The 23,914-nt window shown below is 44.3% G+C and overlaps 1 protein-coding gene across 1 annotated transcript in view; it reads right to left on the bottom strand.

Annotated features, from left to right (window-relative positions):
* LOC146822728 (NFX1-type zinc finger-containing protein 1-like) overlaps nucleotides 1-23,914 on the bottom strand; it is a 1,573,298-nt gene that overhangs the window by 425,440 nt on the left and 1,123,944 nt on the right. The gene's annotated exons all lie outside the window — the stretch shown is intronic.

The following is a 23,914-nucleotide window of genomic DNA, read 5'->3' as shown; positions in this document are numbered from 1 at the left end:
TGCAGAAAAAATAACATTAATGTTGCAGTAGAGAAAATGTGTTTAATTAGTGTGTGTTGCTAGTTAGTTAGGCAGATTCGATGAGAAGCAGATGAAATTTGTCCACGCTTTGATGCAGAGCAGACTCGTTACCTTTTCCCTGACTCTCTGAGGAGATTCCCTGTACTGCGATTCCCTCTTTAAGGGACGTCTTAGTCATTCCTTGATCTGCTGGCTGCTGTTATTTGAGCTGAGAATATTTTCCATCTTATTCTGCTAAAGCGTTATGCTTATGCGCCATACTCTCATCAGAACTCTTTATGGGTTCTGAGCTGACACCTACATCCTTTTCCGCATTTATTTTGATATTAGCTTAGAATAGGGATGTTTCTTAATTAATCGTGATTGTTACTTTTATTATATTAATGCTAACATTTCGATTCACTAACTTGATTCATTATCGAATATTGATTGTTGAACTGTATTGAAAACTTTGAAGAATAATATTCACATAAAAAGAATGAATAACAAAAAGATTAAAAATAAAACACTTTGAGGTGGCGTGGCCAAGATGAGCTAAGACGTGCCGAACCGAGCTCTGTCCTCACCGCCCATAAGACAGGGATTTAAGACCCGCCGAAATCTCAACTCCAGACAGATGCTCAGGGCCCCTGACTCCTGGGGCGCCACAGACTGATAGTGCGGCAACCCCAAAATAAGTATCTGCAGAGCTGCTCTGAGGCGCGCGCAAGCGGTGGACCGCCGGAAGCGGACGGAGTGGGACGGCAGCTCTCTGACCTACTGCAAGACCCAGACAGGCAATCCCTACCTGCTGACTTCCGGGGCTGCACTGGAAAAGAAGGGGAGGCCTGGCCGAGAGCGCCGATGACCCCACGGACCCTGATGCACGAGAGGCCTGCAGTCGAAGTGTGGCCCTGAAGGGGCCTGCTGTGCGCCAGGGCCTGGCCTGGATTTCCTCTTGCCCATGAACGCGGCTGCACAGGCGCGGATGGGTTGGAGTAGAGTGCGGACCCTCAACTTAGCTATTTGTGCATCGCCCGACTGGGCGGGGCCTCCAGCGGCTCGTAGAGGGTCATCTAGTCTGGCAGCGGGACTTCTCAGCGGTGGAACCTCTGAGTCTTGAGGCAGTTACCCGGGCTGCAGTGGTGACGGTCTCGGAGGAGCTGGTGAGGAACGGTAGATGCTGAAACTGAACCGCCACACCTCGCGCCACGGAGAGTACATGGAATAAGAGGGTCCTGCACTCGGGCTCCCACAGAGGCCTATCACGCAGGAGCGGAGGTCAAAGAGTGGAACCCCTTACCCTTCTCATTACTGCGAAGCTTTGCCTTTTGAGTGCACCAAGGGCAGACCAGGCGCCTTTTAACCCAGAGGCGTGACCCATTGATCTTCTGTTCTTTGAGGCAGCAGCCCCGGTCCGAGCTGCCTTGCTGATTTACCTGGTGGAGCTACTATGATACGGCAGAACTGGCGGGATCTGACCCTACCTGCCCTGCACCCCGGTGATTAATTAGTCTTGGAGGGCCTGAGCTGGACTTTGTCTCTCGCCTTTCGCAGAGGCCTACCCCATCCTCCATTTTGTCCGGGCATCCAACGGACTTGGGGGTGTGGGGCTGGCTGGAGTTTTCGCCACTCACCTCACTAGCCCTGACTGAAGGGCTGACAGTCAAGGATAGGGGAGGCCTGGCATAAGGCCTTTACTCTGGGAAACATCTCCTTGCCCTCTATATTATCGAGGTGGCCCCCCCTTGGTGCAGTCGCTGGAGAGAGCCTGCCCCTGCCTGGTGCCTTTCCACAGGAGCAGGACGCTCTCGATCGCTCTGCATAATAAGGCTCTCCTGGGACTATTGCTACTCACCCAAACAGGAGGGCGAACATTGTGACTTCCCAGACCTCCGACGTTTGCCTCTACGTCAGGGGGCCGCCTTCTTGCCCAGACCAGTTGAACGGACATATTATCATGGCCTTCACTAAAAAAAAAAAAAGATCAGCCCGCAGCATGCTTCGAGACAGCTCGGAGAAGCCTCATGCAATAAAGTCGCAGCGATGGCTGTAGACACCACGTGTGACATCAAAGATCTTGACGTCCCTGTCATCCACACTTTTATGGAATCCCTCTTCACCTCTCTTCGTGAGGACTTGCAAGCGGTCAAGAGGGATCTCTCCTCTGCCCTGCAAGAGGTACATAGAGACCTGGATGAAGTGGGGGAAAAGGTTGCTGCCCTGGAGGACTGACCTACAAAATCGTACAAGGAAGTGGAGGGCCTGCAACAAGAAATAATTTGCCTTTAGGAACAACAAATCAACTTGCGGGTGCATGTCGAAGACCTCGAAAATAGATCTCAAAGAAACAGTATGAGGTCTCAGGATGTCCCGAGAGCTGCAGTGGGGGGTGACCTGGAGGAGTACATGCAGGCTATGTTCCACTTTGTTTTAGGGTCTCCTGCAGAGGAAGTGATAAAACTGGATAGATGTCATCAAGTTGGCCCTCCGTGAGCGGCAAAGCAACCTCCAGCAGATATCTTGGTGTGCGTTCACGACCTCCAAACTAAGAAGGCCATCTTGCGCACAGCACCAGAGGCTTATCCACTTCAGTTTAAGGGTCACACCCCTCACCTATAGCAAGACATGGCGGCAATCACTTTGCAAAAATGGCGAGACTTTCGACATGTCACGATCAATTTGCGGCTCTTCGGAATTTCCTATTCCTGGGGCCACCCATTTCATCTCATCTTCCGAGTTGATGGCAAAGTCTACCAGATGAGGTCTCTCTTCGAAGCCTGCAGGGTCCTTCGTTTAGACTATCCACCACGAGACACTCCTCCTTCATCTGCAGGAGATTGAAATGGGACACGTAGATGGCGCAGGAGACGACATATATCTGTTGCAGAGGGCTTATGTCTAGACCCGGAGACCATAGCGCAAGAGAAAGAGGAAGTGCTTCGCTCCCTATTCAGAGAGGGGGCTGGAATGCTACACCCCTGAACCTTGACTGAACAGTGAGTCACTCCCCTTCTGCGGGTGGGTCTGTTGTGGTGAGGACAGGCCAGGAGGCTTGATAGATGCCTTCAAAATGGAAGCCCTGGCGGATGCCACCTCCTTGCAGAAGTTTCCATGTTTGATGGACTGGTTCTGGTTGTTCTCAGACTTTTCTCTACATTTCTGTTTTTCGTGTTTTTTAGGGGTTTTTATTAGATCACTCAACATGTTGGGCCTCAGCCTCACTTCTTGGCCGGCCACCTGCTGCTCATTGTTCCATGTACACATAGAGGGGCCATCCCAGAGCGCTTATTCCACATTCAAGTTACCCAAGGCTTAAATTAGTGAGCCTCAATGTTCAAGGCCTCCACCAAAAGAACGGCTATCCTTTCGCTGCTCAAACGTATTGGAAGGGGGACATCTGTCTTCTCCAAGAGACCCATCTAGTTTTGAAATATACTCAAAGAATGCAGTCCTAAAGGTTCCTGTGGCAATACTGGTGCTCTGGTCCTGCTAAAAGGGGTGGGGTTGCTATTTTTCTTTTCATAAGCTTCACTGGGGCGTTGTTGGCACTCCGTTTACAGTTAGGCTCTTTTCATTTTACCCTAGCAAATGTTTATGCTCCTAATGAACAGCAAGGTGGCTTCCTGACAAAAATTACTGGCCATTGTGCTTCAGTCCCCGGACACATCCATTGTGGTTGGGGAGACTTGAACCTGGTGATGAACTCTGACTAAGACCGTTCTGGCCAACGATCTGTTCAGACAGAGACCTTTTCATCAGAGTGCCTCCGGTGGCTCGCAGACTGCGGACTGCATGATATGAGGTGACAAACACCTCCCTATGTCAGGCATTATACATTTTTCTCTGCTGGACATATGTGCACATCAACCACTTCTTAGCTACCTCTTCTCTGCTAGATCGCGTCACTGATGCCACTATTGAACCCGCGCCATCTTTCAGATCGTGCACCCATTACTATGACACTGCAGCTACCTGAAGCACCTGCCAAGAGCCCACACTGGCAACTCTGTGATACTATGCTGCAGTCCCATCCCACAGTAGATAAGATTCAGGTGGTACTTGCAGATTACCTATCCTTACATGACAACGGGGATACCGCACTCGCCTCTGTTTGGGAAGCCTTAAAACTGGTAGTCTGAGGAGAGCTTATTGCTCTCTCTGCGTCTGAGAACTGTTAGACCTGGCACCATTGGCGTGAGTCTCCCTTCCATTTTTTCGCTGTGTCTCCTCTGTTTTTGCTGGTTATAGATGCTCTGGGCGCTGTGCCACTGCCATTCAGTGCCACAGCGCGAATGCTCCCTTTGTAAAGATGACATATGAATTGGTACATCCATGATTGGCTTATTTTGTTTACCCGTTAGTCCCTAGTAGCGTGGCCTGTGTGTGCCCAGGGCTGGTAAACCGAATGCTGCTGGTGGGCCTGCAGCACTGGTTTGTGCCACCCACAGAAGCAGCTTGTAAAGTGTGTCTCAGACCTGCCACTGCAGTGTCTGCGTGCAGTCCAGAACTGCCATCTTGGCTGTGAACGGCACCCACTTCCCAGCCCCTAAACCTTCCCTTGGCATCCTGTAAGCCCCCCTTATGATAGGGCGCATTGTATGTGTAAGGTAGGACATGCCCTGATGTATGTAGCATGTTCTAGTAGTGAATTACACCCCATTTCGTTTTTCACTACTGTAAGGCTACCTGTTCTCCGTAGGCCAGAATGGGAGGTCTGGGCTATTACATTCTATAGTCCTAGCTGACCCACAGAACATGGTAGAAAAACGAATCTAGTATGCCAGAGCTCAGCATATTAAAATACATCTTTTAGTGAAGGTTATTTTTATATCCTGTGTTTGAAACTACCACTTTTAGAGTATAGGTACTTTCTTGCCTAAGCCTTCCAGTTTGCTCTGCTATGATGTGTATTGGCTGTCTGGTTTTGGAGGGACAAGGCAGGCTGAGTCAGACCTGGGTTGAATAGAGCGACCTGCCTGGGTGTGAGGGGAGGGGTAGCTCCTGCACTTGAATAGGGCTGTGCCTGGCAAGGTGAATGCTGGCTCCACCTCCCACTGTGCGTCTGAGGCAGACCCCCTCTCTAGGAAAGGAAGGATGCAGCCTGATCAACAAAGTGCTCCAGGGCTGGGCAGAACTGGTTCTGGCTGGGTTCAGAGACTTGGGACCCCTAAGAACAAAGGCTTTGGGGGTATAAATATTTGTGCACAAACCCCTACATTTTGTATTGCTCCTGGATAACAAGAAGAACCTCTGTCCGTGTGACTACAAGAATCTGCAGGAGAAGGACTGTCCGTGTGCTTGTGTGCTGTTTCTGGGACTGGCCTGCAGCTGTTACTACTGGACTTAAAGAAGAGGAAAAGAACTTTGATTGGACTTTTATTTTTGTGCTACAGCAATCACCCAAGGGCTAGAAGAGAGCTAGCCTCCTGCTGGAGTCTCAGGCACATCAGACTCCACCATCAGCCTCCTGTTTCCTCCCAGCGAGGATTACTATCTGCAGGTGAGGCTCCTGTGTGTTCCAGGGCCTCTAGTTCTACTGCTGAGAAGAGAGCGCTGAAAAATGCCCGCTATCCGAAGATCGTCGCAGCACCTGTCTGCGGGCCTGAAAACGCCCGCTATCTGGAAATCATCGCAACAGGATCATCGCAGCGCGGACGCCGAGCGTTCGCCATTTTCCCCGCATCGAATCCGGATCGTCGCTTCCTCGCGGAGCGGCCTCTTTGTCATCGCAGCAAGATCGCACACGCAACAGGCTCGGTGCATCATCCTCCCTTCGCGGCAAGGATTTCATCGCATCACCGGCTTAGCGTAAGGAAGTTTGTCGCTTTGTCTTGCCCGCAACCCAGCGCATCATCCTCCCTTGCGGTAAGGATTCAACGCATCGCTGGTTAGCGTGAAGAATTTTATCGCTACAACGCCTTAGCGACATTTTTGTTGCTTTGCTCCAGGAACCAGATACTTTGTGAGTAAAAGGGTCGCAGAGACCACTGCCTTGAACTAAACGTCATTTTGTGCATCCTGAACTATTTTTCCTTGCAGCATTTCTAAAGTAATTATATTTTTATAATATTGTGGATTTTTACTGTTATTGGTCTTGTGATTAAGTCTATATAAAAATACCTATTTTTCATAACTACTCGAGTGGTGTCCATTTGTAGTGTTCCTCAATATATTACTGTGTATGGTCATAAATGCTTCACACACTGCCTCTGAGATAAGCCTAGCTGCTCGTGCTACGTTACCACAGGGTTGAGCAGGGGTTGTCAAAGGGTGTAGGCTGCTTACTCTGACTTAGGAAGAAGGGTCCCTACTTGGACAGTGGCCAGCCATTGCCAACTAGAGACCCCCATTTCTAACAAGAACTGTAGGCATTTAGACAAGCATGCGGACCTTGAGTGGAAGGTCTCTGAACTGGAGGCTATCCACAAGATGACCTGGGCACATAGGATTTGGAGGGAAATGGAGAAGGCCTGGTTGCAGCTCAAAAGGTTAGATCTTGATTGGGCGGAATTCTCTATGCTGCACCTTAAGCACAAATTCTACCTAGGTAACAATCAAGGGGGTCGGATGCTTGCTCATAGGCTTCGCAGCAAAGTGTTCGCCGGTTCGGTGGAAACCATTTGCAATGACTCCAACACTGAGGTGAGAGATGCTGAGGGCATCGCTGCGCTTTTCCAGAAATATTATGATTTGATATATATACGCCGGCGGTGGGCCCGGTTGTAGAACCAGCTGGATATCCAGGCAATGTTGACCTCACTACTCTACCTCCAGAAGAGGTGCAAATTTGGACCAACCTATCCACTAAGAGGAAGTGATCGCAGCGATTGCCTTCCTGAAGCCTCTAAAGACCCCAGGTCTGAATGGCTTCAGTGCTTCATTCTATAAAACCATTTGCTCAGACCTGGCTCCTCTACTCGCGCAACTTTTCAACTCTTTGTCTGAGAAGGGCTCTATTACGGATTCCATGCTGGAAGCCTCCATATTGGTAATTCCCAAGCCGGGCAAAGATCTGACCCACTAGGGGTTGTACAGGCCCATATTGTTGTTAAACATTGACGCGAAACTCTTTGCGAGTGTTTTAGCATAATGTCTCAATCCCCTCAGGCCTGATTTTATCGACCGGATCGATCAGGATTCATTCCCTCTCGTCAGTGTGGGGACAATACTAAGCGTATATGCCACCTTATGGACATAGTACACTGATCACACAGAGAATCTTATTGTTATCCATAGACACCGAAAAGGCATTCGACCGGGTACACTGGCCCTCCGTTTTAGACATGGTTAACCTGTTCAGCTTTGGTGAAAGATTCCAGAAATGGATTTGGAGTATTTATAACGCACCCAAGTCTCGGTTAAGGTAACGGAGCTCATTCCAGGATTTTTCTATTGGTCAGGGTAAAAGCCCGGGTTGCCTGTTATCACCGCTTCTTTTCGCTCTGTATATGGAGCCCTTGACACGACAGCTACGGGACAATCCTGCGGTGACGCGGATTCTGTTCGGATCTGACCAGCATCTGATCAGTCTATATGCTAACAACATCATTATCTGGTTTTGGAGCCCTAGACCTCTCTCCCACCTTTAGTCACAGAGCTTTGTGAATTTCGTTTGGTCTCTGGTTTCAGGGTGAGCATTCAGATATCGCAGGTCCTGAACCTCTCTGCCTCCAATCCGAACAAACAAGCTTTGAGATCGCAGTTTCCCTTTGAATGGGCTGCAGACGACATTATGTATCTGGGCTTTATCCTGGCGTGGACCTTACCCAAGATGGTAACTATCAATTACGCTTCCCTTACTGCTCAGATCTATAGGGATCTAGAGGTATGGAAATGCCTACTCCTCTCGTGGATGGGGCGGGTGGCGGCGGTTAAGATTTCTTTTCTCCCTCACATTCTCTATCTTTTCCAAACTCTACCCCTGCCTAGAACAGTTTGCTCACTTCAATTGGGCATTAACAAATTTATATGGGGTGGTAGGATACCCCACCTTCATAAACACATTATTTACCACTCAAAAACCTAGGGTGGATTTGTGGTTAACCAGTTACTTTGATATTATCAAGAGGCCAATCTGAGGTTCGTGGTGGAGTGGAATAGAAACTCTCTGAGAAACACAGGGCCTTTATGGACCAAGTGGTGGCAGGTGCACAGATATGGAGAGAGGTGTGGCTCCCCCGCCGACACAGAGTGCGGGGCCTATACTCCTCGCTGGTGACGAGTACGGTCTTTAAGTTTAGGATGATGTTGTAAACCAAATTCAGTTTGACTACCTTCCCCTCCCCAATGACTCCCTTCTTCCCCAACCCAGACTTTGCGCCTGGAATGTCTCAGGGTAGGTTCCGTAAGTGAATTGACAGGGGTATAAACGCGTGGACTGTTTGTTTAATCTAGTGGACGTCTCCCTTTCGACCATCTCAAAACTGGCTATTCCCTGACCGATGCTGACCGAGTCATGTACCTGCAATTGCGTCACTGGGTAAAAGGGCCTGAGGTATGACATGGCGTGGGTTGAGTGATGATCCCGTTTGAGAAATGGCTGTTTCTTAAGACAGATGACAAGCGCTTAATATCTCAGCCCTACGCACTATTGGGGAAGGGTAATCTGCAGTTAAGGTCCCCAGCCAGCAGAGGCGGCAGGCCGCGATAGGTTGGCCCCTTTTCGCTAAAGAAAGGGACAATATACATTACTGGATGCACCACACAGCTCACTCAATGGCTGGCGCTGAAACTGCCAACAAAATTGCCTCTTATTGGTACTAAATTTGGATGAGGCTTTGTGGATGGAACACAGGCCACTCTGGGGATTGCTGGGAGGTCTGCGTTAACTCCGGGACTTTACTCCATCTTTTATGGCATTGTTCCAATCTCACTAGATACTAGGTTCAGGTCTTGAACAACATTGACGTAGCCTCCAACACCACCATCTCACAATTTCCGGCATACACTCTCTTGGGGTTCCTGATTCCCCTTAAATACCCTTTACACTCCATCAAGGGAAGACAGATGACTCTTGCATTGAATGCAGCCCACCAAGTAATACTCTCGCTTTGGGCATGGATAAGACACAAGAACACACCTCTTGGTTACACAAACTGTGGTATCTCCCGGGAATGGAGAAGCTTTCTCTAGCAGTGACTCCGGGACGTTCCTCCTATTCAGAATTGTGGGCCCCTTTATTCACATCCTTTCCACCGAATTTAGGGAATTGGCATGCCCATCTTATCTCCTGCTCCTTCACCTGATCACACAGACGCCTCCCTCTGCAGTTTAGATGTTCCACACTAGTTTCTGAGCTTTAGGTGCCTTTGTGTCTTAAGATATGCTCGCATCATTGCATAATTTTCATAAACTTGGAAGGATGGGTGGAAGGAGGGGGATGTTCCTGTTCTTTCTTTTCTTTAAAAAAAAGTCAGCCTATGTCACGCTGCCGGCCTCAGGGTTGTAGGCAGTAGATATGTACTGAAATTAGAACACGGCATGCCCTAAAGGGTTTTAGGCGACGTGCTGTGTCATGAGGTATTTCGGATGTACTAATAAACAGAATTGATCATAAAATAAAATCTTTCAATTCAACACTATTGACTGTACAAAAGTAATGATTTATGTTGATTTTTAATTTTGACATCTCAGCTGACAACAAAGATCCATAGATCTGAGATGTACGCAGGGTACTTGTAGATGAGTAAGTGACAAACTGTACCCCGTTCTCAAGCACAGCATGTTCCATTCCACATCCTACGAGGTACAGTGAGGGGTGGGTACATTAGTATGGGCCATGTCATCGAAGAGGCACACTAAACTTGAAAAAAGAGACCCCCTTAGCTGTGTGCGTACATCGATAATATTGGCATGTAGAGAGGTAATAATAAATTCCACTGATGAAAAGCCCACAGCTTTATTTGCACACACTGCAAGTGGGCACACATTCTATATTACAGAAAGGCCCTAACGACCCCTTCTTTTGAGCCAATGTATGCCCTTTCAGTGGCCAATAGGTGGTGAGGGGGGCTGTTCACTCTGGGAATGTAGAATGAATAATATAAGCAACAGATTTATAACTGAAGATGTATGTATGTGATATTTATACAGCGTGAACTAGCCAAAAGCAGGCGAGTTAAGGTAAGTCAATGAGGGCTAAGAAAGGTTGTTGGGGTTAGGAAGCAGATCTAGACTGTTACAGCATTATTATGTAGTGCTCTTTAAAGAGGTGTAACTTTAGCTATTTTTGCAATTGCAGCAAGTTGGGGCAGTCATGATAGATATAGGTATAATGGGGCCGATTCACAGAACTAATCTGAGACAAAATTCTAAACTTACTACTTTTGGTATTCACAGAAGGCATTTAGTAGTAGTATAGTTAGGATTTTGTCTTAAGTTTGACTTAAGACAGACTTAAGACAAACTTAAGACAGACTTTAGGCAGACTCAAGACAAACTTAAGATAGACTTAAGACAAAATACTAACTTTACTACTTCTAAATGCCTTCTGTGAATACCAAAAGTAGTAAGTTTAGGATTTTGTCTCAGATTACTTCTGTTAATCGGGCCCATTGTTCCCAACCACTGTTAATTACACAGCAGAGAAATTAAAGCTAACAATGTGTTCTAACTTCGGTACTTTTAGTTCACACACATCACCCTATTGACATTTCAAGATGATCCGCCAATTAATACCATCTGGTGGAATCTTTGTGCCACAATGGGTTGAACAATATTATGCCAAGCTCAAAGTCTCAAATGAAAGAAAGTATTTCATTATACATTTCTTGAAACCATCTCACACCCTCTTCATGCATGTTCTTTCAGTTGCAGACATGTGATGGTCAACTAAAATTATAATTTGTGGCTGTAGTTTATATAGAGAGTATAAAGAAAATTAATTAGTATTTATTTATTTGTTGATTAATTAAAATCATTACAAAGGAAAAAAATAAAATAAAATAAAAATAATAAATATCCACAGCAACATTTAACTAAACATATACATATACAAATGAAATTTGCTTACAGCACCAAAACTAAAGTACCTTATAACAGCAGCAAATATAGACAATTTTAACAATATGCCAATAATTATTAGCAATTACAATTACAATTTTGGCTCCAAAACTAAAGTGCCTTGTGCTAGCAGCGAAAGGTTGCAGCATTTGAAGGGGTAAACTACAACATTAAAATAACATATACAGACAACAAAAATAACACATAATCAAGATAAATCTAAAAATCCATTAAAATAGCCCACATACTTCCTAAAAAACGCTTAAAAAGCATTATTTCGTTACCCTTTTTCTATTATCTTTCATAACAGGTGTTTCTTTTACTTAAAATATCTGCTTTACAAAGTTTCTTTTCAGCCATGAAAACAAACTTAACAAATTGGCAAATAATTTGAATGTTAACACCACTTAGACATAAAATAATTGCAGTCCTACATGATCTAACCCCCAATTTCTTAAAAATAGGCTTCAAAACGATCTTCCACTCTTCTAACAAATTTGGACATAGAGTTACTATGTGCAGTAAGGTTTCATCACACAACTCACATAGCCTGCAAATATTCGACGGCCACTTATTCTCCCATTTTGGTGTTCCATCTTTAGTTGGGTATATCCCAAATCTTAATAACATGAATTTATTTTTAATCAAAGGTTTTAAATGAAATAGCAAATACGGTTGTGGCAACAATTTGCCAAAAGAATTAACTATTGACCATAAATGATTTTTTCGCCTTAATTCATCTTTCTCTGTTATAGAAGACAGTAAGGCTGCTGTTTGGTTAATTGATTTTTTATAAACCATTTTGCTTCTCACTTCATTTACTAAGTTTGGGCATTCAAAATTGCATAAACACTCATTTAAATAAGCTTGCCAACTACTCGAATATTCGCCTTTCGAAATCTCAAGCCAGCACAAATTAGCTATCGAGCCCTCTTCAGCGCGAGATAGTGACAGTAAAGACTTTAAATATGTAGATTGTCGGACCAATAACTGTTTTTTTTAATACCAAATTCAAGTCTTGAATTAGCACGACTAATATAGCTGGGAACCCTAAAAACAGATTTATATGTCCTTACTTCTATGTCATCGAGCAATTTCGCATCCTTGCCCCGAAAGATAGTAGAACCGTAGTCCAAAGATGAATTAATTTTGCTCTCATGACCTTCAGCAAATGTTCATAGTTAGGGCATACTAACTTATCCCTCAGTTTTCTAAAAGCAAATGCCAGTGAAATACCCTTTGCTTCAAGATTATTAAAATGCTGCCTAAATGATAAACCGTCATCAAATGTGATTCCCAGATATTTGTATGACTTTACACTTTCAATAACCAAACCATTAATATTCCATTCTTTTACTCCCAACTTACCTTTTCCCATTGTCATTATTTTAGTTTTTTTTGTATTTATTGATAATCCGTTTTGTGTAACATATATATTACAAGAATCAATTAATCTTTTCAACCCTATAACAATTTGGCTTAATAAAATGGTGTCATCTGCATATTGTAAATATTTTATCTCTTTATCCGACACAAAAGGGGAATGAGAGTTAACATTAAAATGGGCTGGGAGATCAGACATAAAAAGATTAAAACAGCAAGGAGCCAAGACACATCCTTGTTTTAAGCCTACATTAACTTCTAGGCGATGGGTTGTATGTCTTCCGTCGCCAACTTTTGATCTGTGCCCAAGTATCGGAGTATAATAATTTAATCATTTTTAAAAGTGTTTCAGGTATACCCCAATTAATTAATTTCGACCAAAGGACATTTCGGGGCACAGAATCAAAAGCGGCTTTTAAATCTATGAAACAAATATACAATTGTTGTTTCCTACACTTGGCTCTTTCGCCTAATAATGTCAATAAAATCAAATAGTATAAGTTGATTCTCCCTTTCTAAAACCGGTTTGGAGATTTGGAATCAAATCCTCTGTTATAGCCCATGATTCCAATTCATCCAGCAGACAACTAGCAAATATTTTCGCATCTACATCTGTTAATGTTATTAACCGATAGTTTGCAGGTTTATCCCGGGGGACACTTTTATAAATTGGTTGGATAATACTTCCCTGCCATGATTCCGGGATAAGACCTGTTTTGAGCACATCATTAAACAGGAGCGTTAATAACTGTGGCTAGTTCTTTATCCTAGCCTTAAAAATGGCATTTGGAATACCGTTTGGTCCAGGCGCTCCATTAGATCTAATCTTATTTATTATTTTCTTTACTTTATCAACAGACCATGGCTCAATATCAGTAAAACCTATTGGATCATAAGCGCTAAGATGTGACCCCCATCTACTATCTCAGAATTGCAAGGATGTGACCCCCATCTACTATCTCTGATTGGCAATGGTGTGGATTACATTTACCTTCATCACACTGTGGGCATTGAAAAACAGTTTTCAAATTATTAAAAAGTTTACCCAACTTAATTCATCAATATTGGCACTACTACTTCTATAATTACCATTTTCAAGGTTATTAATAATACCCCAAAATAGCCGCACATCATTAAGTTTGCATGCACAATTGTATTGTAGGGCCCACTTTATCAAGGAGAAAATTTGCAGAGGTGTTGCGAAAAACAAATCCATCAACCGCAATTGGTGGTCTGGGGTATTATGTTATGTTATGTTATAAATTTTGTATAGCGCATCTGTTACCCGTGGGTGTCCTGGCGCTGTTTGGAAGTCGTCCATATTAGTAATATTCAGTGTGGAGAAACAATAAAAGTTATTTAATGAAGTCACTATTGTACTGAGTCTATTCACCTACACACAGTCTTTTATAAACCAAATAATCCTCAAACAGACATAACCAGAGGGATCACACATGTATGGAAATTTAGAATGTCCAGGGAGGACTATTTTAATTTTCATGGTACTATACATAACAGGTTCCTGAGGAGTGCAAAGAATGCATGATATGAAAAATATGAGTGCAAAGTTTGCATCGAGATATTTGAAGGCTACTGAGGTAGTCTGGACTTGATAAAAACAATGGTTAATAAGGAAATGAGAATGTACAGGAGATACAGAGGAAAGATGTCTTCTTAGCATAAGTATGTCATTGTCAACCATTGTATTAGATGTGAAAAACTGTATAAGGCACCAACAGGCACATGCATCAAAGCTTTTTGCGATCGCAAACTGTGCGATTCGCAAAAATCGGCCATTTGCAATTGCAAAAATAACTTTTGCGATGCATGAAACAACTTGCCACTCGCAATGTAAGAAATCGCAAATTCTTGCGATTTCTTGAATTGTGCTTGCATTTAAGGAATCGCAAATTGCGATTCCTTAAATGCAATGCAAGATGCCTTTAAAAATAGCGATTTCGCTATTTGGGCCCGCTATTTACCGTGGAATCATACCACATGGTAAATAGCAAAAACTTTGAAAAATGCACTAAAGTGCATTTTTCAAAGTTGTAGGTTACACACACACACGTCCTTGGGACATGTGTGTGCGCAACATATGTGCACGGATCAATTTCAGGGGTGCAACAGGGTGTCCTTTTGACACCCATGCACCCTTGAAATTGCATGCATAATTTAAGAGAACCTATTGGTACTCGCAAATTGCGCTTGCAATTTCCCATTTATTCCTATGGGCCTGTGGCCTATAGGAATGAATGGGAAGCTATTCCTTATTTGCGAGTCGCAATTTCCGAGTCGCAAATAAGGAATGTGTAGGAATCGCTATTGTTATAGCGATTCCTACATGCATAGGATTTTGTGAGTCTTTAATTGCGAATCATTAATATTCGCAATTAAGGACTCACAAAATCCTAGCTTGATGCATGTGCCTGTAAGAGAGCTTGAAGCTAACACAAACTGTGCAGACGATCTGAAATGTGCTGATTCACAAAGTGACTGCAGAAGCATTTTCATCTGAATTCATATTTGCAAAACGTGAATGCCTTATTTGCAGTGCTTTTAAATTTCCTACGTAATAATTTTATCTATAATCTGATTTACTTTCTTAATGAATACATATCTTTAAACACGATGGCCATTACATAATCCAGCAAATATGATTCTTATGTTCTTCACTGCCAGGCACCCGATGCTGATTTTGTATACTTGACTTGGACATGTACCAGAGCTGTGAAATTCTGACAGGGAGTGATATCTGACCTGGGACGTCCTGGCTTGCACCGATTTGGGATGACTGGCGATCTGCCTCTTTGGCCTGCCCCCATCTCTGAAAATGCCCACGGTAGATGATAGATTTCTACTCTGGCCACTAGTCTTGGCCCGACGGGTCCTGGCCATGCACTGGAGAAGTATACAGAAGGGTCGCCCCGTTGCAGGTGGCACTCACAGGTAGAAAGCCGCCCTGGGGCGGGAGAGATGGCACTAAAGGCAGAGGAGAGGAGGGGTCCGCAAATGCACCTGATAGCTGATGACTGGGAGGCCTTCTTCGCAGCTTTCACAAGCAGGAATGGGAGGACCGGGGTCATGCAGGGCTCACAGCAGGAGCCCACTGGCAGACGGAAATGGGACCAAGAACCTCACATAACAGCGTCCATGCAGACACGGTGCAATAGCCAATTGCACACACTACTCCTTTAAATGGAGGGAGCTACTTATGGGTTGCATTGTCCATTGCTGTGGAAGGTGGGGTTTGAATATTTGTTATTGGTTTGATCAGGTTACTTTCCATCGCCAACCGAAAAAACAAAATGTACTACCTGCGGTCATAAGCAAATGCACATTTCTGTATCATTTGTACATTACTGGGTCGCCTAGAGTTGATATATTTAATGTAGAATTGAACGTTTCCTGAACTCCTTGACTGCAGGGGAGATGTTGCTACTATGTTATAACTAACTGTAAACCCCAATAAAGAAACTTAAAAAAAAATAAGATTATGACCTTCCAGAGCAGTGTGCATCAAACCAGAACCACTTCCACTGGAATGGAGTCATAGATGACAATCTCTTGGCAGACACCGTTGTTGATACTTTGCTACTATGATCAGTCATTTTGTGGTGGGGGATGCCACCGTTGATCCTGTTGCTGATACACTCAATTTTCCATTGCAGGAGAAGAAACAGGAGCTTCTTCACCAATTCATTCCAGGAAGTTCACAAACCAGACACCTTGGCCCATTCACAAACTGAAATTCGTAGAACATTTAGTAGTACTACACTAGTACTAACATACTACAAACTACTATGCACTAACCTCGTATGGAAGTCTACACCTCCATCTCTCCTTTTTTATGTTGGGCATCTCCGCACATGTAGGGAAAGGTTTTAGTAGTAAATGAAGGAGGGACAGAGGGGAGAGTCTGAAGAATGGGGAATTTTTACAACAAAAGGAAAGGAGTTAAGAGAAGACTAAAGAGGTATTAAGGGAGCGGTAGGGAGGGGTTTCACTCAACTACAAAAGGGTAAGCCCCTTCCTATTCACAAACTGCAATTCTATAGGTACTACAGCTGCCAACAAGCACTAGTAAAAGCATTAGGTTTCGCATATATGATTAATAATAAAAATACATTTGGAGTAAGTTTTTAGTTGGTGAGCAGTTGTGCAATATAAATTAAAGAAGCTCCATAAAAGTGTTATGTCTTGATTTTCAGAAAGGCAATATAATGTGTAGTGTCTGGTGGTTATATAAGTTGGTCCTGTACCTTCAAGTGATGTTGTGAAAGCCAAATTTATCCACTGTCTTGAACATAAAGGTGACTGGATGCCGATGCAAAGTCGTGAATTGCATCACACCAAATTGAGAGGATCTTAGGCACTTTCCAATAAATTCAAAGAAAAGCACCTGAGGAAGGTAAACATTTTTTAACAAAACATATAAAAGGACCTGCACATCTCAATAAAGTAGCAAACTAATTACCTGTTATTCAATATTTTTCAGAAACACTACACACAAACTGCTTTTAACACATCAAAATACCAATCACTTAACATATGAAAAGGCAAGTATTTAGTTACTGCTTCCCACAGAGAAGAGAAAGACATTTATTTGCTGCCAGTGAAATGAATGGAAAAATAAATTCCAAGGCAAATTTAATAAAATAGAAACCATGGGGAAAAACAAGCCCCCACTATCTGCCCTCACATGAAAAAGGGCAAAAACATTTAGTACGAGCATATTACTATCTTGTAAAAGATTCTACAGTTGATAAATGCTCTCAATAAGGCGTTTAATAGAAATTGTCAAAAACAGTTGTTTTGATTTCTGTTGCTTTTCAAAATAGTTTTTCATTTTTAACATTATTGTGTCTAATAAAGTATTTTAATAGAAGACTGGGGGGGATTGTATGTTGAAACAACGAGTTCCTCAACAATGACTCCCTAAACTACACGGTCTGTACTACGACTGCGTCTCAACAACGATTTTTTTTACCACACATTCTTTTACCACAAATTTTCGTGATAAAGGAATGATTGGTAAACCACCTCTAAAATCTATTCCAAACCCCTCCCACTCCCTAAAATCTACCCCGTACCCCCATCTCCCACCCCCTAAAAACTTACATGAATCCCCCAACTTCCTAATAACTAAAACTAACCCCTACCACCTCGTAAAAACTAACACTAACCCCACCTACCCCCTAAAATCTAACTCAAACCCCTCCCATCCCATAAAAACTATCAGGAACCCCCCCCCCCCCCACCCCCTAAAAACGAAAACAAACCGCCCCACCCCCTTAAAACTAACTCTAACCCCTCCCACCCCATAAAAACGTACACAAGCCCCTCCCACTTCAAAAACGATCACGATCCCCCAACCCCTAAAAACGAATACAACCCCCCCCACCCCCTTAAAACTAACTTGAACCCCTCCCACCCCTAAAAACTAACACAAACCCCCACCCCTAAAAAGGATCATAACCTCCCTAAAAACTATTACAAATTCCCCACCCCCTAAAATCTACCCCGAACCCCTCCCACCCCCTAAAAGCTAACACCCAACCCCCCTCCGCAACCCCGAACTCCTCTTACCTCTCCTGTTCCTCCGAAGCTCCTCAGGACTGCCCATCCCGAACACTAGACCGTCTTAGCCTGAACCACACACATGCGTGGTTCAGGCTAAGTCGTTGTTTGTGCAAGTCGTTGTTCGGCTTGTGTGACTCCGGAACTCATTGTTCCGGAGTCGTTGTTAAGGATGTTCCCCTACTGGGTTGTATGTTGGAACAACGAGTGCCTCAACAACGACTCCCTAAACCACGCGTCTGTACTACGACCACGTCTCAACAAAGATTTTTTTGCCACACATTCTTTTACCACAAATCAGCGTGATAAAGGACTGCATGATACACCACCCCCTGAAATCTATTCCGAACCGTTCCCCTACTAGCGGGTGGGAGGTGGGGCGGTAGGATGGAGGGGGTTGACTATAAAACCCAGGATCCACGATACTTATCAACTTTTACGATGACCAATGCAGCCATTAGAGAACGCCATGTTGCGGATGTGGTTTTCTCTCACGTTGTGAAACTGGGCCATATTTTAGCATCTGCTATACCATGGGGCGCATATGCTTTATGGAGGCGGCCATATCACAGTCAGGAAGACAACAGTAGTCCAGAGCCACGCCCAATCGTCCGTACCACTTTGATCACTAGTGAGACTTCTCTATTTGCCTGTTATTCAAATGACATCCCTTGTGACTCAGTTATGCAGTGAGGAATGCACAGAATAGATGCTTCCACACCAGCGCACTTGATGTGTTTTTCGCATTCAGAAGTAGAAGGGACGCTAGGCTGTAAGCTTTCTGTACGATATCAGCATGGAGACCACTTAGTCCGAGACACCAGCTACCCCTGTAGTTAAGAAAGCTCCTAGGTTTACTAATCGGACAGACCCAGTGAAGAACACATTAGGCAGACTTGTAACAATCACAACAAAAACACTTTTAAACAACTGATGGCCAGTGACAAATACTGCGTCCCAACCAAAGCAAAGCTATCTGAAATGCTTGTTGTCCACAAAACGTAAGCAAACACAGTGCCACCACTTACACATTAACGGCACTGAAGTTCAGCGTGCAGTAAGTAAAGAACCCAACTTCAAGTCTTCCACTCTAGAATTACTCGCCGGCCAAGCCCCCATAGTTAACTAGAGCATGACCCACCGAGTGCAGAACACATGTGCATTAAGTAAAACACTGTGTGAGAAAGAGCCCTCTTTCTTGCATGGTATGCCCCCACTTTTTGCTGAATTTCTGATGTTCTTTGACTGAGTGTGCCCTGTCCTCCTGCTAATCAGGTACCCAGGGCCTATGTTTCTTCCCTAAAATTGCATTGAAGCCTAAACCAAATTGGCATCTCTGGCCACATGTCAGCCCCTGGTAAAGGTACCACAGGTACCCAGGGCACTGTGACCAGAGATGGCCTCTAAGGGCTGCAGCACTTATTGTGCCACCCTTAGAGGTCCTGTACCGTGACACACACACACTGCCTTTGCAGGCTGCGTGTCTTGGTGCAGAAGAAAGTGAAGAGTTGACATGGCACACATCTCTGTGTGCCATGCCCACAAACCACTGCCCTGCCATAGATATGTCACCCCTCTGGCAGGGTGCACTATACCAGTGGTGAGGGTACAGGTGCATGAGCCCTGTACCCCTACAGTGCCCAAGTCCATCTTGGGCATTGTATGTGCAGTGCTACCATTAAGAGTATATGGTGCTGGGAGTTTGTCATTACGTACTCCACAACATCATAATGGCTACAATGAAGACAGGAAAGTTTGGTATCAAACGTCTCAGCACATTAAACCCACACTGATGCCAGTGTGGGATTTAATGTAAAATGCACAACAGAGGGCATCTTAGAGATGCCCCCTGAAACTCGACCAACTTCTAGTGACCTGACTGAGTGGCTGCTTAGGCTGCCACCAACAGACATTATTTCTGGACCCCTGGGTTGAGAAGCCTGCTGCTCTCAGGGGCCTGAAACAATGCACATCCTAGGACGAGGTGCCAAGCCTCCTCCCCCAGGATGGGCAGGGTTCACGAAGGGGAAGCTTCAAAGGCATGCCGCCTTTGTGAGTCTTTCTGAGTTAATTTCATCGGGTTTCCTGCCATCAAATTAGTTTTTTTCTATTGCCTTTGCTTTATAATAGAAGACCAACCAGGTTGTGCCAAATCCCTGTTGCATGGATGCATCAAAATTTGACTTCTATTTACCCTTCACAGAAACCTTTTAACCACTTGCATCAATTCAATGTATTGATCTATTACATTCTGTAATCCAATTCCAACACACCATCATCACTCTTATTTAACAGTTCTATTTAGTGCTCATTCCCCTTCAGATATGGGGGTGCTTTGCAACTTAACGTCAACAATGCCATTATGGCTTTAAATTGAATATTGAAAACAGTATAAACATGCACAATCACTGTAGATGGACGAGAGGTGTGACAGGGAATAAGGACCAAGAGTAGTTAAAAGGTTGTGGAGTGGACAAGGAGAAGGAAACAAAGAGCGAGTAGCAAAGGATGGATATGGAAAGAGGGCAGGAATCAGCACAAAGGAGAAAGATAGGGGTAGAGAGTGGTAAGAGGGGAGCAGAGTAGAAACTAGTTGGAATGGTTAGGTATGAGGAGGGAGCAGAATCAGCTAGGTGGTAAGTAATTAGGGAGAGTGCTGCTGCTTGGAAGGTGGGAAATGGAAGGGGACTAAGAGGAAATAATCCAGGGAATGTATGGAAGAGTAGAGGGAGTAAGCAAAAGGACAATACGTGTGAGACATGAGTAAAGACGATAGAGAGTATACTTTGAATAGCAAAATGTGACCATTTTGAGGTGAGGTGTACCTTCAGTATTTGGGAATTCCTTGGCGGACATACACCTGGGATCCATTAGGATTATGTTTTGATATGTCTTTAGAATGGCTATGTTTTTGAATCAGAGCACTGATTGTTGTACTTCGCTATTGCATGCTGACTATGGTCTGTTTGTGTGATTGTTACTTGTGCTTTCACTCAGGTAGAATCTTTGTTCCAGCCAGAGCAGCATAGTGTTTGTGATGACATCACAGAATGTTGGAGATGTTGCTCATTTAAAGCTGTGTGAGACAGTTTAGGTAGAGTTCGGATTTAGCTGAAGACTGGGAAAGAGATCCCCTGAAGAGTCTTCAATCACGCCGTCCAAGTCAGTTTTTAAAAAAGTACACAGTCCCCTATCATCTTAACACATGCGAAGGGCCCCAGCCTTCTGAATTACAGACCCATAGTTCAGTAGAGCAAATTCTTATGTTAATGTGGCACTGTGAGGTGATCCCAGGACTACATGTGCTCTATTAAGATACAGAAATAAAGGCCATTAACAGAACGTATTATCCCCATGGATCCAAATGTTGAGCTAGAAGGTGTCAGGCATATACAAAAGAAAGTAAGTTGGAGGTAAGGTAAAATAGAGTAGTCTAGGACAGTACACTGTTTCTGCTTACACCGCAGATATTTTGAGCAAATTCCTGTCACCACTTTTGAATATTCCCTTCTGCCTCATCTGGTTAAACTTCACACATCAACTTGTTCACTTACTTTGCCTGCTTCTGCAAACCACTGTTCACTGTCTATACGTCTCTTATGTCATCCATACGCTTGTTAGACCATATAGTGCATTATGTAAGCTAGCATCAATGTCTGGAATTTCAAGGCTTCCTCCCACTAACCAAAACACATTCTGCATAACCAAATTGTTACTTTAAATAACAGTTGTATAAGTATTTAAATACATTACAGTATGTCAGATGTAATTTCTTCAAGAACATCATCCTTTCTTATGTGCAAAAACATACCACTTAATTAAAAAAATAACACAAGACGTTGCAGTACTTGTACATAGCTACACACATCAATTTCAAGTAAGCATTTCTTTGTTATGTAGTACGTATCACTTGATCCGTTTAACAGCAAACAAATCTGCATTATAAGTACTTTTCTTCCTTCTTGCAAAACCCCAATCTGCACTGTGCTTTTTTTCCTTCCGCAGCACACCAATCTGCAAGGCATGCAGGGTCTAATAAAGAACACAGTTACCATCTTAAAACAAAGACTTTGTCCACTAAAAGCTAAATATTCCGCATGATATAAAAATGCTTACTTGAAGTAAGATCTGCATAATGTGCATCCGTCAGTTGATATTCTTCAAGAAACTCATTATTTGTATTCAAAAGAATGTTAAATTTCAAAATATAAAACATATGACTGTATATAATCCAGGTGCTGAGGTTTTTCCTCCTAGTGCTGAGCTCTTTTGTGATGTTTGGTAAGTTTGTGTTTAAGCCTTCATAACTTCCCTTCCACAAAAATCTAGGCCACATTTTTGCCATTTTTTCCCACATGTTGGAAATTCTAAAAGTACCCAGGGTTTGTAGTTTGCCCAGGAGGGAACCAATAAACCAGCCAAAATGTAGCATCATTTTGTTTTTTGGGAGCAATGGCATCAACAGAGGTTTGCTGTGCTAAGATCACCATTTCTCAACCTTTCAGAAACAGGCAGAGTTGTAAAAAAATATTATTTTATCACAGTTTTTTCAATTTTCTAAGTGGCAACAGATTTCTTCTTTTTTGTGGTATCTATCTAGTTGCAGTATATGATGCTATCCATTCCTCGAAAGTAGACAGAATTCTGTATTCAGGTGCACAGTCTGGCCACCGATGAAGATGGCCATCTAGAGCTAGCACTCGGAGCTCTGCGAGGCCTAGGGGGAGCTGGCGGTATGATCAAATGGTGCTTCAATGGTGGGTACCTCCTCTTAGTGGAGGTGGGGTTGTGCCCCCCCCCCCCCCCCAGAGCATGACTGTCTACCAACACAGACCTCCGCTGGGGCTCTGAGGGAGCAGATGAGACCTGCCCTACTGAGGAGAGGAGGCAGACAGCACACTGATCCAGGCCCAGTTGTACTGCAAATTTACAGATGCTTTAAAGCTGGGGCCCGCCGCTGTACACCACAAGGATGGAGAGGGAAGCAGAGGTAAGCCCCCTGCCCCCTCTCCCCACACCAGCCCTATTTCAATGCTTTAAAGCCGACCTAGCTGAGGCCTTCTTCTTACCATGACAAGCACCGGAGGCTGCCTCCCTCGTTCCATAAAATAGGTGCTCACAGCCTATCACAACACTAACGGTGGGCGGATGTGATGCCTGACTGTACCCTGGCTTCCACTGCTTGGTGTCTGGGACCCTGTAAGACACGTGGGTCTGGGACATCTTCAGCCTATGTAGTGCTACGACCTTGACACCCGCAGTGAACAAAAAAGAACCCACGTTCTCCTGAAGACGAAGACCTAGTCTGGCCCCTGTATTTGACCTCAGACATCAGCCATAGTGTGCCAATCCCAGCATAGGGAGCTCCTATTCTCCCCATTCTCTTCAGGTCGGGACTTGAAAGACTCTTGGGCTGTACACCTTGACCCATAGCCCACACCACACTCACACCTGATGGGGTTCTGCTTCTTTTACTACGATCACTTCTGTCACAGGAGTCCCACTCCCCATTACTGTAGTTGCTGGTCCTGGGAACTACAGAATGAGAAGTAGAGAGTTGGCAATGGACTGAGAGCTCCCGAAGGTGGGCGAGCCAACTGAAATCAGATGCTGTCCATCCCGGCCTTCTCTGCCTTCCCAGAGAACCAGGGCGAGCCTGCCCCGTCCAAGTGACTCTCTGGTGCTTCACTATAGGACAGAATCCATTTATCGGATCCTCACTCCAAACATTATTCATGGCGTCTGGAAAGCCTTCTCCAAAACTGCTCTTCACGGAGGTTGTGGCACAAAGCAAATATGCTGCAATGCCTGCGGATGGCCACCAGGACTACACGATGTACATGGCCCTAAAGGAAATCAGTGCAGTGAGACAAAGACTTGAAATGATGGACACTAAGATAATGGATCTCGCCTCTGACAAAAATAAAACATTTGAGCATAGAGTGGA

This window comes from Triturus cristatus, chromosome 5_2, assembly GCF_964204655.1.
Source record: "Triturus cristatus chromosome 5_2, aTriCri1.1, whole genome shotgun sequence".
NCBI lineage: Eukaryota > Metazoa > Chordata > Amphibia > Caudata > Salamandridae > Triturus > Triturus cristatus.
The sequence above is the reverse complement of the archived record's forward strand: the minus strand, read 5'-3'. Positions and strand labels throughout refer to the sequence as shown.